Genomic DNA, 14,922 nt, shown 5'->3' with positions numbered 1-14,922 from the left:
AACAGGACATAATTATATTGGCAAATAACCAATAATAATAAGTTAATATTTATTTACCTAGCCAAAGAAACAGAATGAAAAAGGGTGAACAAAAAAAAAATCAATGGTAGCAGGAGCGACTTTTGATTTCCTGCTGGCTTCCCCATTGACTTTGCTTGTGGGAAGAGAGTAGGGAGCATTGGATAATACGATCAATTGACAGTAGAGACTCTCCAACAGCCACAACGTTGTAAATAAAACTGATCTGAATATCATGGAAGCTTCAATTCCACAGGAATCACGGCTGCTGGATTTTTTACTTGTTCGTTCAGTTCACAGATTTTAAGTACCTTGATTCAAAAATTGTTCCATATAATGGTTCATCATTTGAGCTAACTTGAGGATACAAACAGACAAAACACAACAAGAGCTTTAATAAAATGCAGATGTTTTCAGTAACATCACAATTCAAGTAATTATATTGTGCCAACAGAGGGGTTCAATTACTGAGCAAAGAATAATACTTCTTTTTAAGGCAGAAAACATAACACAATAAAACAATATGTACCACAAATATCAGTTGGAATGCATTAAATCCAAGAGGAAAGCATGCTCCATTTGGAGCAACTCCCCCAAAATGGTGTATGGGAATTTTAATGCTTTGAGAACAAAGTGAATATGTGCTTCAGGTGGGAGTGGAGATGTGTTTCCACTCCCACCTGAAATCAAATTTGATTTCCAACAAAGCAAATCAAATTTGCAGATGACACCAAGCTGGCAGGAATATCCAACACTCCGGAAGACAGGCTTAAGATACAGAAGGATCTTGACAAACTTGAACATTGGGCACTATCTAATAAAATGAAATTCAATGGTGAAAAGAGTAAGGTTCTACATTTAGGCAACAAAAACGGAATGCACAGGTACAGTTTGGGGGTACCTTCCTCAATAGTAGTAACTGTGAGAGGGATCTTGGAGTCCTCATGGACAACCATTTAAATATGAGCCAGCAGTGTGCAGCAGCTGCCAAAAAAGCCAACACAGTTCTAGGCTGCATCAACAGAGGGATAAAATCAAGATCACGTGGAGTGTTAATACCACTTTATAATGCTTTGGTAAGGCCACACTTGGAATACTGCAATCACTTTTGGTCACCACGATATAGAAAAGATGTGGAAATTCTAGAAAGAGTGCAGAGAGGAGCAACAAAGATGATTAGGGGACTGGAAGCTAAAACATGAAGAACGGTTGCAGGAACTGGGTATGTCTAATTTAATAGAAAGAAGGACTAGGGGAGATATGATAGCAGTGTTCCAATATCTCAGGGGTTGCCACAAAGAAGAGGGAGTCAAACTATTCTCCAAGGCACCTGAGGGTAGAACAAGAAGCAATGGGTGGAAACTAATGAAGGAGCAACTTAGAAGCAACTTAGAACTGAGGAGAGATTTCCTGACAGTGAGAACAATTAATCAATGGAACAGCTTGCCTCCAGAAGTTGTGAATGCCCCAACACTGGAAGTCTGAAGATGTTGGATAGCCATTTGTCTGAAACGGTATAGGGTTTCCTGCCTAGGCAGGGGGTTGGACTAGAAGACCTCCAAGGTCCCTTCCAACTCTGCTATTGTATTGCATTGTTTGTGGTATCCACAAAGCAGGGACATTCATAGGATATCAAAAAAGGGTGAATGTAAAAGGGTGAGGCACAGCCACTATCTACTTTTTTTTAAAAAAACCAAAAACTGCTCTATGGATGCTGTTCGCCAGAACTAACAAGATGGCAGCGTTCCAAATAATGTACCCCAAAAAGACAAAACTCTGAGGCAGAAGTAGATTCCTCAAGGAACGATTTATTGGATACTTCATATTGGCACAACTGGTGAAAACCGACTCGGAAGGTCCCCCTGATATTCAACTCATTAAAAAGTAAAATTTTCCCCTTACTCCAAGTCATCAGTCACATTGTCCAATCGAGGTGCTGGCAGGTTGCTTGGTTACTCCACTCCTCCTCTCCCCAGCCACCTGTTGGAATATCCTTGGTTCCCACAGGAAAACGTTTTGTTTTTACTACAAAACCTCCGCTATTTATTTCCCCCTCCCTGTCCCTTCTTCTTCCTTGTGGCAGCCCTGAAGCCTCCAAGATGCCCTCAGCCAGGCTCACTTTGACAGGGTTGACACAAGAAACATCAAGAGCTTAGGTGCAGAATGTTAGTTGGATCCAGTGGTGGGTTCCGGATCCCGTTCCAACTGGTACGGTTGGAACGGGCCCAGCGTCGCTCACATGGACGCGTTTGGTGCACCCATGTGCCATACCTGCCTGTAACGCCTCTGCAAGCCTCTGCGACGCACCAGCTGCTCGGCGGAACATCACGGAGGGGCTGCACGCGCTGTGCACGGAAGTGCCAAAGGCTTAAAGGACAGGTAAGGAGCTCAGACAAGTGGGCCCTCCAGAGCACCGTACCGGAACAGTACCCGTACTGGGGCGTACCGCCTGCAACCCACCACTGGTTGGATCAAACATAAGAAGACTAACTGGGTTTAGTTATCACACTGTAGTCTAAAGTGGTTTATTTGGTTCGGCATGGTGCACCAATTCAACTTTTGTGATTCATAAACCATTATTTATAACAACAGAATAACTGTTACAGAGTTGGAAGGCGTCTTGGAGGTCTTCTAGTCCAACTCCCTGCTCTGGCAAGAAACCTTAATCCCAGTGGGGGCGAATCTATGCCACGCGTGCCATAGGTGGCACACAGAGCCCTCTCTGTGGGCACGTGAGCCGTCACCCCAGCTCAGTTCTGCCGGGCATGCACACGCGCCTCCCATTGGCCAGCTGATTTTGGGGTCTCTGCCACGCATGCATGGAGGGCAAGGGGCATGCATGGGGCGCATGCGCATCCACAGGGGGTGGGACTCACGCGGGGGCATGTGCGGGGCGCATGTGGGGGTTTTCACATACATGCATGGGGGTTGCATGTGCAAGCAGGGTGGGGGGCACCCGGGGGGGCACATTATGTGTATGCGCACGCTTTCAGCACCCAAGGTTAGTCATCACTGCCCTATATCATTTCAGACCAATTGTGATCCTATCTTTTCTTTAATACTTCCAGTGTTGGAGTGCCCACAACTTCTGGAGGCAGGTTTTTCCACTGGTTAATTGTACTCCCTGGCAGGAAATGTATAGCTAAGCCTGTTGCATAAACCCAATCTAGCTTGTAGTTTGTAGCTAGAGCAAGTTCCCTTCTCGGTTTGATCTGTGAAGATCATGAGTGGCATCCAGCTGGCAGAGCCATGCTTCTAACACAGGGATGGCTAACTTTTTTGTTGTCGTGTGCGTGCTTGCAGCCATAATGCAATGCGCGCGTGACCCACTGTGTGCCCCACGCATCTGCGCACGCAGCCCACACATGTGTCATCCCCCCCTCGCCCATTTCGGTCGTCTAGGTTAGTGCAGGAGGCCTTCCAGGCCGAAAATGGAGCACGGGGGGGGGGACACCCGCAAAGCCGCCCCGTGCCCCATTTTTGGCCTGGAAGGCCTCCTGCACTAACCTGGAAGACGAAACAGGGCACGGGGCGTTGCGTGAGCCCCCAAGATGCAAAGCGAGCACCCCCAGTGCATGTGTCCCTCCCCCCACATGCATTCAGGTTTCCCCCACCTGCACCCCGCCCTCTGTGCATGCACAGCAGAGACCTGAAGACCAGCTGGCCTGCGGGAGGCATGCATGCATGCGTGGTGGAGCTGGGCTGGGGTGACAACTGGCATGCCCGCAGAGAGAGCTCTGTGTGCCACCTGTGCCACACATGCCATAGGTTCGCCACCACGGTTTTAACACAAGTTTTCTTACACCAATCAAACTTGCTGGTCAGAACCTTTTTGAAGGAAGAATGAAGAACACGGAAAAAGAAGAGCAGACATGTTTCTTCCCCCTTTTTTTAACCAGCCACTTTTGAGCCCGCTTTTCCTTTGGGAATGAATGAGGATGAAAAGAATGTTTCCCTCCCTTTTGCTCTTCCTTGGATAAGCGTCCCACTTGTCCCCGAGAGCCTCTTGATTCGCAAAGCTGATGGAACAGCCTGGAGCAACTTAATCCCGTGAGAGAAAACAAGGGTTGTGCCAAAGACACATGTATTTTTATCCTCCTCTAAGAGAACCCAGCTTCCTGTTGCAAGAGGAAGGGAGAACGGCTGGCGTGAGTTTGTTGGCCACAGGAAACTGGGCTGGGGGGGACAATAATGTCCTTGTTTTCAAAACGACACTAAAAATGCAACCCATTCCTGAACGGCTTTGGAAGATTTTACAAACATTCACAACAGAACAGAATGACAGAGTTGGAAGGGACCTTCGAGGTCTTCTAGTCCAACCCCTTGTTCAGGCAGGAAACCGTATACGTTCAATCCAGGGGCCTCCAATCTTGGCAACTTTAAGACTTGTGGACCTCAACTCCCAGAATTCCAAAGCTGGCTGAGGAACTCTGGGAGTTGAAGTCCACAAGTCTTTAAAGTTGCCAAGGTTGGAGGCCCCTGATTTAATTCTCTTCTTAAAAACTTCCAGTGTTGGAGCATCCACAACATGTTCACACTGACAAATGGATGTGATCAGGCACAATTTCGTGACTGACGTTCCCTAGACGTGTGGAACAACAGGTCCCATCCTCCTTGTCCTGCAGGGCTGGGGAAGGGGCATGCCTTAGGTAGACCAAACCCTACCCCCGTGCGGCTAACCCATAATAGCCATCCAGTTGCCAAGCAATATCCTCTTCCTCTAATGCAGGTAGTCCTCGACTTACAACCACAATCGGGAGCAGAATTTTTGTTGCCCAGCAAGACACTCGTTGAGTCACACCCAATGGAAAGAACTCATTTGCCACCATTGAGTGAACCACTGCAGTTATTAAATGAATCACATATTAAGTAAACTAGGCTTCCTCCATTGACTTTGCATGTTGCAAGCTGAGAAGGTGGCCAAGGACAATTACATGGCCCAGAAAGCAGCAATCTTTGCGAACATATACTGGTTGTCAATGCCCCCATGGTCATGTTAGCACGGGGATGCTTCAACGGTCACAAGTGTGAGGCTTGGTCATGCATTACTTTCGTAGTGCTGTTGCAATTTCAAATGGTCATTAAATGAATGGTTACAAGTTGAGGATTACTTGTAACCCCAAATCCGCTGGATCACAAACTCAGATTGGTCACGCTAGTTCTGTAGGCCATAGTTCTAACCAGAGGTGGTATTCAGCCGGTTCGGACTGGTTCGGGTGAACCGGTAGCGGAAATCGCAGATGGGCCCGCCCAGGCACTATGCTGTTCTATTTAGCCACGTTTTTGAGGCCAGGCGCATGCAGGGGAGGCGTACACGGGAGCAAAGCATATGCATAGAAGGTGCACACGAGAGCAAAGCACATGCGCGGAAGGCCAGGTGCATGCATGGAAGGTGCGCATGCACGCAAAGTAGCGTCTGCATGCGGGGCGAACCGGTGGTCAAAATAAGTGCAACCCACCGCTGGTTCTAACTCATATGAAGTATTATTATTCTGATGGTTTTGTATTCTTTCTTTTGTTTCTGGACAGGATATGAACCTAGGGAGTTCTATTTTTATTATTTTATTAATTGGAGGGGGAGGCAGGGCTCCTGTGGGAAGGATAAGGAGAGAGAGGGGAGCGCTCTGCCACAAAGAAAAGACTCTTTGAGTATTACAGCTGCATACTTCAGTCATGGGACCCCTTGTAGGCTGATCATGGGATCTGTAAAAAAAAAAAAAAAAAACCAACAACCCGAAAAACCTCAGCACCAAACCCACCATGAATTAAATCCTCTTAAGTGGAATTTAAAAAAAAAGTTCTCCCCAACTGCTACTCCTTCCATCACTTGGGATTTTCACGTGCTCATCATATGAAGGGCAATGGTATAAAAGGATCACGCATGAATCCAACTTCCACTGTCCCGAAGGAAGAAGAAGAGCAGAGAGGAAGAGGGGAAGGGGGCTTCAAGCATACAAGGCGGACAAGAAGTGCCCAGATGTTGCCAGGAGGAACTTTCCTTGAATTCAGAGGCTTGGTAAAAGTGGTAAGCTGTTCCTGATCAGGGACCCTTCCCCCCGCCCTTAGTTTTAGAATGAGGAAGCAGAATGGAGCCACTGAAAAGGCCAACATTTTCTGTGGTGTGTAAACAAGAAATTGTAGCACCTTCTTTTATTTGTGCTCCTGGGTGGATTACTTATTAATTTATCTGTTAGATTAACAGCCTCCCTTTCCTCCAGTGTGGTTTACATGGAAATTATCCTCTATTTTTTATCTCTCTTAATAGTGACCCAGCTAGAACATAGAATAATAGAGTTGGAAGGGACCTTGGAGGTCTTCTAGTCCAAGCCATGCTTGAGCAGGAGACCCTATAAATATCATTTGGGGGTCCAGTCTCTTTTTGCTTCAGTGATGGAGCACCCACAGCTGCTGAAGGCAAGCTATTCCTTTGGTTAATTGCTCTCACGGTTAGGACATTTCTCCTTCGTTCTAGCTTGCTTCTCTCCTCGATTAGTTTCCAACCATTGTTTCTTGGTTTGCCTTTTGGTGCTTTGGAAAATAGTTTGACCCCCCCCCCCCCGGTCTTTGTAGGAGGCTCTCAAATATTGAAACCGTGCTATCATGTCTTCCCTAGTCTTTCTTTTCATCAGACTAGAAAGCCTAAGTTGGCTAAACTGCTAGGTAGGCTAAACTGTGAATAGCAGGCTCAAAGTCTCCCAGGGTTGAAGGTCAAGGATATTTCTTATTCTTAGACCTGATCCTTCACCACCCTGGCTCTTGGGCTGAGAGAGAGGGGCTGACCCAAGTCCTCCAGGGAACATCAGTAATTGAGGAGGGACTCACTTGGGTCTCCCTACTGCTGGACATTAATCAGCTCAGCACACTTGCTTTGCCTCCTTACTAAATGGGCACATCCATCTTGTTCCCTTGACTGCCATTGCCTTTTTGGAGAGAATAAGGAAGACAAAATGGATGGAACTATGCAAGCTCCATTACCAAAGCAAGAAAGAGCAAAACATGTCCCTAACATTCAGAAGCAGCTCTCTAATCAAATACCTCTCCAATTCACTCTAACAAGGAAGAGAAAATATAGTACAATCAGACTTGCAAGATTCGGTTTCTTACAGCCAATCTCAATCAAAAGTAATGATAGCCTTCTTGTGGTGTTGATTTCCTGGTCTGGTCTACCTAATGGGGCTGGCACTTTCCCCAAGATGTTCTTTTGATTTCCCAGTTAATACAATCCTGAAATCTAGCATCCAGGTTTTACGTCCAACCCTGCTTATCTTTTTCAAGGTAGTCCCCTTCGGCTAAATGCTGTCACCCTCTGTTTTATTTATTTATTTATTTATTTCTTGGATTTCTAAACCGCCCCCTCTCCCAAAAAGGGACTCGGGGCGGTGTACAGTCAAATAAAATGCAGATAAAATACAATAATATAAAACAATTAAATACTAAACATTTGGATGGAGGAGATAAGACTGTACAAGAAATAAATATACTATAGAAACCCTAAAAAACATCCCCAATTAAAATACCCAAACCCAATTAAAATATATCCCCGGGAGACAAAACTAAGAGAGTGCCAGGCCAGCTGATTGAAACAGGTGAGTCTTTAATTTTTGATGGAAGGAGCGGAGGTCGGTGGTAGTTCGGATGTCGGGGGGGAGGCCATTCCAGAGGGTTGGGCCCATCACAGAGAAGGACCTACTCCTAGGTGTCGCCCGCTGGCATTGCCTAGCGGATGGCACCAGGAGGAGTCCCTCCCTGTGTGAGCGGATTGGTCGTAGGGACGTGTGTGGTAGGATGCGATCCTGCAGATAACTAGGTCCTATGCCATGGAGCGCTTTAAAGATGGTAATCAATACCTTGAAACGCACCCGAAAGGCCACAGGTAGCCAGTGCAGCTCGCGCAGGAGGGGTGTTACGTGGGAGTATCGTGTACTCCCCATGATAACCCGCGCGGCTGCGTTCTGAACTAGCTGCAGTCTCCGGATGCGTCCCAAGGGAAGCCCCATGTAGAGGGCATTGCAGTAGTCCAGGCGAGACGTCACCAGCGCATGAGTGACCGTGCGCAGGGCACTCCGGTCCAGTAGGGGGCGCAATTGGCGCACCAGGCGAACCTGGTGGAACGCCCCCGTTGCAACGGCTGCCACATGGTCCTCCATTGACAGCCGGGCATCAAGGAGGACGCCCAAATTGCGCACCCGTTCCACAGGGGACAGTTGTTCGCCCCCTATGGCCAGCGATGGTGTCAGCTGGCTGAACCGAGGTGCCGGCATCCACAGCCACTCGGTCTTGGAGGGGTTGAGTTTGAGTCTGTTGTCCCCCATCCAGACCCCGACGGCTTCCAAACACCGGGACATCACTTCGACAGCCTCGTTGGGGTGGTTTGGGGTTGAAATGTACAGCTGAGTGTCATCAGCGTACAGGTGGTACTCAACCCCAAAACCACGGATGATCTCACCCAGCGGCTTCACATATGCGTTGAACAGGAGAGGCGAGAGGACCGACCCCTGTGGCACCCCACAAGTGAGTGGCCTCAGGGACGACCTCTGCCCCCCTGTCAACACACATTGCTTCCGGTCGGAGAGGTAGGAGCCGAACCACCGCAAAACGGTGCCTCCGACTCCCATCCCCTCCCATCCCCTCCAACCGGCGCAATAGGATACCATGGTCTGTGATGATTAAGACACTAGAGAAGACCTTTGAATTGCAAAGTCCCCAGAATTGAGAATGTCTAGTTTCTAGTCACATGTCCACGCACCTTTTTTACCTTTTAGTTTCCGTCTTCCTGAAAATCAGGGCAAGTGCTGTGAGAGGTAGAGAGACTTTTGCATGATTCTAATCCAATCCCAAAGTTTCCTTCCACTTTTAGAATGGGCAAAGAGGAGGGCAGGAAACAAAAGGTCTAGAATGGGGAGACTATTCAGAATAACAGAATTGGAAGGGACCTTGGAGGTCTTCTAATCCAACCCCCTGCCTAGGCAGGAAACCCTACCATTTCAGACAAATGGTTATCCAACATCTTCTTAAAGACTTTCAGTGTTGGGGCATTCACAACTTCTGGAGGCAATTTCTGTTCCACTGATTAATTGTTCTAACTGTCAGGAAATTTATCCTTAGTTCTAAGTCGCTTCTCTCCTTGATTAGTTTCCACCCATTGCTTCTTGTCCTACCCTCAGGTACCTGGGAGAATAGTTTGACTCCCTCTTCTTTGTGGCAACCCCTGAGATATTGGAACAATGCTATCATGTCTCCCCTAGTCCTTCGTTCTCTTAAGCTAAACATACCCATTTCCTGCAACCGTTCTTCATATGTTTTAGTCTCCAGTCCCCTAATCATCTTTGTTGCTCATCTCTGCATTTTTTCCAGAGTCTCCACATCTTTTTTACATCATATTGTCTATTAACATCTCGGGGCAGACTAGATAGAGAAAGAGAATGGCTCTTTCATAGACAAATGCTGTTTATGGTCTCTTTACAAACTGAGCCACCAATTAGCCAAGTGCCCATCTTATAATCAGTTAATGTGCTACCTAAATCCAGAAAAGTGGGTTAGTTTCATCAATCATGGTTAAATAATCCACAGGGAAGCATGTTATGAAAATACATCCACAGAACATCTACAAACCCAAGATATTGCTTTAGTTCAAAAGGGGCTGGGGAAAAGAGGCTAAAATTCTATATGCTAGAAAAATTAAAAGTTCTGAGCACCCAGACAATCTGCAGCTGGTCCTCAACTTACAACCACAACTGAACCCAAAATGTATGTTGCTAAATGAGAAATGTGTTAAGTGAGTTTTGCCCCATTTTACGACACTTCTTAAATTAGTAACAAGGTTGTTAACAGAATCTGATTTCCCCACTGACTTTGCTCGTCAAAAGGCTGCAAAAGGGAACCGTGTGACCCTGGGACACTGCAACCGTCGCAAACGTGAGTCAGTTGCCAAGCATCTGAATGTAAATCACTTGACCACGGGGATGGTGCAATGGCCATAAGTGTGAAAACTGGTCGTAGGTGACTTTTCCCAGTGCCGGTGTAATTTTGAACGGTCACTAAATGAAGTGTTGTAAAGTTGAGGACTACTTGTGGTTCCTTATCAAAAATTCTGTAGTGGATTGAAATGACAGCATAATGTATTCTGCAACAATATATGAATATATTTAATATCTTTTTCTACATTTGGCAGGCACATAAGATGTGGAACCGCAGATATGGAACTCACTCACATTTTATTCTGACAGCCCTTTGGGCTTTAAAGGAGTGGTCACCAAATGGTGGTCCGTGGACCACTGGGGGTCTGTGAGAAAATTTTGGCGGTCCGCAGAAAACTCTTTGCATTTTTTTTTATTGCACTAAATCAGGGATCTTCAAACTGAGCTGGATACAGCCCAATGAAACAATTAATCCCGCTCGCTGATGGGATGAGGTCCTTCAGGCACTTAGCTTGGCTGCCTGTTTAGTAGCTCCAGACCTTCGCTCCCTGGGAGTCCAGGCGCTTCGGTGAGCAGCATGGGAAACTTCGGCTGGGCTCCATGAAAGACAGAGTTTGCAGGGGGCCAATCTAGCACCCGGGCTGGCTACAAGACAACCATTAATTCTTGGCCGTATTTGAGATTCCTAGCTGCAATGGACAGCAAAGCTAGGGTTGACCCCAGGCGCTTCTCTCCGCCAACAGATGGCCAAGCTAAGTGCCTGAAGGACCCCATCCAGAGGCGGTATTCTGTCGGTTCGCCCCAGTTCGGATGAACCGGTAGCGGCAGCAACAGCAGCAGCGGCAGGAGGTTCCACCTACTCACCCAGACATCATCACAGATGCTCTGCGCATGTGCAAAAGCGCCCCGCCTGCGCTCCCAGTTCCGAACTGGTAGCAAAGATAAAAGAAAACCATTACTGACCCCATCTCCACACTAATTCATATTAGTGGTCCAGGCAGTGGTGAAATTCAATTTGTTTTACTACTGGTTCTGTGAGCGTGGCTTGGTGGGCATGGTGTGGCTTGGTGGGCGTGGCAGGGGAAGGATACTGCAAAGTCTCCATTTCCTCCTGATCAGCTGGGACTCGGGAGGCAGAGAATAGATGGGGGCGGGGCCAGCCAGAGATGGTATTTGCTGGTTCTCCAAACTACTCAAAATTTCTGCTCCCAGTTCCCCAGAACCTGTCAGAACCTGCTGGATTTCACCTCTGGGTCCAGGGGATTTATAATTATGAATTTAGTAGTCCCTGAGATCCAAAAGATTGGTCACCCCTGCTTTAAAGGCTTCAGGCACCGTTGGTCACCTTGAAGCAAATGCTTTCAGCCAAATGTGGACTAGCAGCTTAATGAACAGGGGAATAAAAAGGAAAGCTCTCCGGCCTCTCAGGTCACATGTTTGTAAAACAGCATTAGCGTCACCTAGCCCTGGCTGAAATCCCTTTATCTTTCTTTTTCTTTGCAAGGCACCGAATTCTCACCGACATTATCGTAGCTCAGGATGAAAGCCGAGCGTGAGGGGGGGCAGCTCCTGGGAGAGAGAAGCCACAGAAGGACCTCTGATCCGCAGAAGAAGAAGAGAGCATTTGGGGAGATTAAAGGGGGCACCGCAAAAATTTAGAAGACTCTTTATTTATAAAATGGGTCTGGAAGGCCTGCGACGAGCATTCCTGAGGTAAACGTAGTTCAGTCTGTGGAACAAAATGCAAACGGAGTAAACTGCTACAGCTGGGGCCGAAAATCCGTTGCTATGGTTTACTAATTGTTTTATTGATTATTTATTGCATTAAACAAATTTATACGGCCTCTGTATGCTGACTCTGGGCAGCCTTATCTGGGAGGCTGAGATTGTCTCCCCTAATTGTATTACTATCCCTGTAATAAGCCAATGAATTAAGTTGGGTTGATGGATAGTAATTGATCCAAAATCATTGGACATGCTTAGTGGAGAAAGAGAGATTTGAGACTTTCCATTCTGAACTGTTTTCCCATCCTGGACATAAGTTTATGTAACTGGGAAAGAGATTCGAGTGAAAGTGGAGAATAATTACATGAAAAAGTAATTTCAGCCTGTAGCAGTTGTGAAAAAGGCAAATTCCACTCAAGGAATTCTTAGAAAGGGCATAAATTAATTATGAAATTGAAGAATTCAATCTAGCAATACTGTAATATATTTGTCAGTGGGACTAATATTGCTCATAGTCGACTTACAGCCACAATTGGTACCGGAATTTTCATCGCTAGATGGTGTGTTTGATAAACAAGTCACCCAATGGCTGGATTAGATTTTATTTACCACTTTTATTATCTTCCTTAAGCAAATTACCGCACTTGTTAGATGAATCCTGTGGTCATTAAATGAATCTGGCTTCCCCAACTGACTTTGCTTTTCGGAAGTCGGAACGTCTCAGATCACAATCGTGTGTAAAGGTCATGAATGTAAGCTAAGCTCAAGGTCATAAAATCATGTACGATTAAGGTCATAAAGTTGGACATAACTCAGGGATGGAGGTTCAGGTCTCAATTGTGGTCGTAAATCAAGGATTACCTGTAAGAAGATATTCAATTTTCTCTGGCCCAGATCTATTCTAACGCTCTTACACAGGAGAAAGGTGCCATTTGCAATGCATCAAAGTTCCTACATTAAGAGTTTGTGTTTGTTTAGCAAACCTTGTTTGAAAAAGTCACAGGGTTACACTATAAGTGTCCTTGGCCCCTTTCAACAAAATGAGGATTTATATTCATAAAGATCAGACAGGTGTTAGAATAGAATAGAATAACAGAGTTGGAAGGGATCTTGGAGGTCTTCTAGTCCAACCCCTTGCTTAAGCATGAAGCCCTACACCACTGTCGAATGCAGGATGACGAACCCCTGAAGACCTTGCTCAGCCATGCCAAGTTCTTCTTTGCATCTCTTGTTTATTTAGAAAAGTTGTATAGCTGCCCAACTTAAATACATAATACTGGCTAGCTAACTGCAAGAAAACCAATACAAAAACAGCTATCATAACCAAACATTTTTTTGGGGGGGGGGGGGGGGGAAGCAATGGAAAATAAGAACAAGGCATCATATAACTAACTCACAAAACACATACAGGTAGTCCTTGACTTACAACTACAATTGAATCCAAAATTTCTCTCGCTAAGCAAGACAGTTGTTAAGTGTGCTTTGGCCCATTTTATGACCTTTTTTGCCATAGTTGTTAAGTGAATCACTGCAGGTGTTAGGTTAGGGCAGAGGTGTCCAAACGTGGGAACTTTAAGACTTGTGGACTTCAACTCCCAGAATTCCCCAGCCAGCATAGCTGACTGGGGAATTCTGGGAGTTGAAGTCCACAAGTCTTAAAGTTCCCAAGTTTGGACACCCCTGGGTTAGGGTGTTAGATACATACTCCTGGTCTTACAACAATTTACTTAGGGACTGTTCAAAGTTACAATGGTACTAAAAAAGAGCAACTTGCGACCATTTTTCACACTTACGACCGTGGCCACATCCCCATGATCACGATCAAAATTGAGATGCTTGGTAATTGGTTCATATTTATGACGGTTGCATTGTCCCTGAGTCATGCGATCACCTTTTTTGACCTTCGGACAAACAAAGTCAATGGGTTGGCCAGATTCACTTCACAACCGTGTTACTAACTTATCAATTGCAGTCATTCGCTTAGCGACTGTGTCAAAAAAATGTTGTAAAATGGGGCAAAACTCACTTAACAAACGTCTTGCTTAGCAACAGAAATTTGGGGCTCAATTGTGGTCATAAGTCAAGAACTACCTGTAATTGTATGGATTAAATGTTCTGATTTTTCTCCTTTTCTCCGCCCCCCCTAATACATGGGATCCTGAAAACTCTCTTTCCTTATCTTCTACATCCTTAATTAAAGGTAAAGTTTAACTTTGCACATATGTGCTAGTCGTTCACGACTGTAGGTGGCGATGCTCACCTCTGTTTCAAAACCGAAGAGCCAGCACTGTCCAAAGACGTCTCTGTGATCATGTAGCCGGCATGACTAAATGCCAAAGGCACAAGGAACCCCTTCACACCAAAGGTGGTTCCTATTTTTCTGCTTGCATTTTTGCATGCTTTCAAACTTCTAGGTTGGCAAAAGTTGGGACAAGTAACAGGAGATCACTCCATTACATGGGATTCGAACCGCCAAACTGCCAACCTTTCTGATCGACAAGCTCAGCATCTTAGCCACTGAGCCACTGTGTCCGTAATTACCCCACTGCTTTTCCCACTCTCTTTTCTGTGAGCAGTCATTCCCCATTTCTCTTCTCTTCTTAACACAGATCTTCCAGTGAGATCCGGTTCCTGTGAACTATGTCCCTGAAGGATACCCACTCATTGCCCTGCTTGGCTCTGTAGCTTTCCCTTTGTCATCCTATGCCTGGGAAATTCAGGGAGGCTGGGACGGTGAAGGGAAGCCCACAGCGCTATAGTTCCAGCTGGAGGAGCACAATGGTGGAGCCAGCCCTGTATCTGATCAACACGCCGTGCTATGAAAAGTCGCCATCTTGTCCTGCACAGTGTTGGGGGCATGCATAAACCATCGAACTTTCTCAGTTTGCACTAGCTTCTTACTTACTTACCGACAGGGTTGACTCAGCCTTCCATCCTTCCGAAGTGGGTAAAATGAGGACCCAGATTGTTGGGGGCAATAGGCCGGCTTTGTAAACTGCTTAGAGAGGGCTGTAAAAGCACTGTAAAGCGGTATATAGGTCTAATGCTATTGCTACTTGTAAAAAGTTACACATATTATCAATGCCATACCAATTAACACCTGAGCCTTCGGCAGCCAGTAACTAGTACTTCATAGTACTTCATCGTACTACTTAATGTAACTGGGTATATAAGTGTGTAGCATGGCTGCATAAAGAACTCTCTGACAAATTGAAAGACAAAAAAGATGAGTATAAAAAGTGGAAAGGGGGGGGGGAACATA

At 46.1% G+C, this 14,922-nt stretch overlaps 1 long non-coding RNA gene across 1 annotated transcript; it reads left to right on the top strand.

The window, feature by feature from the left end:
- The first annotated feature begins 5,919 nt into the window (after window positions 1-5,919).
- Window positions 5,920-14,539, top strand: LOC309384096. The gene is made up of 3 exons (XR_014173963.1): window positions 5,920-6,043; window positions 11,440-11,648; window positions 14,270-14,539. It is a non-coding gene; the product is annotated as an uncharacterized lncRNA (long non-coding RNA).
- Window positions 14,540-14,922: the final 383 nt, after the last annotated feature.

This window comes from Natrix helvetica (assembly GCF_964273705.1).
Source record: "Natrix helvetica genome assembly, chromosome: 1".
Taxonomy (NCBI): Eukaryota; Metazoa; Chordata; class Lepidosauria; order Squamata; family Natricidae; genus Natrix; species Natrix helvetica.
The sequence above is the reverse complement of the archived record's forward strand: the minus strand, read 5'-3'. Positions and strand labels throughout refer to the sequence as shown.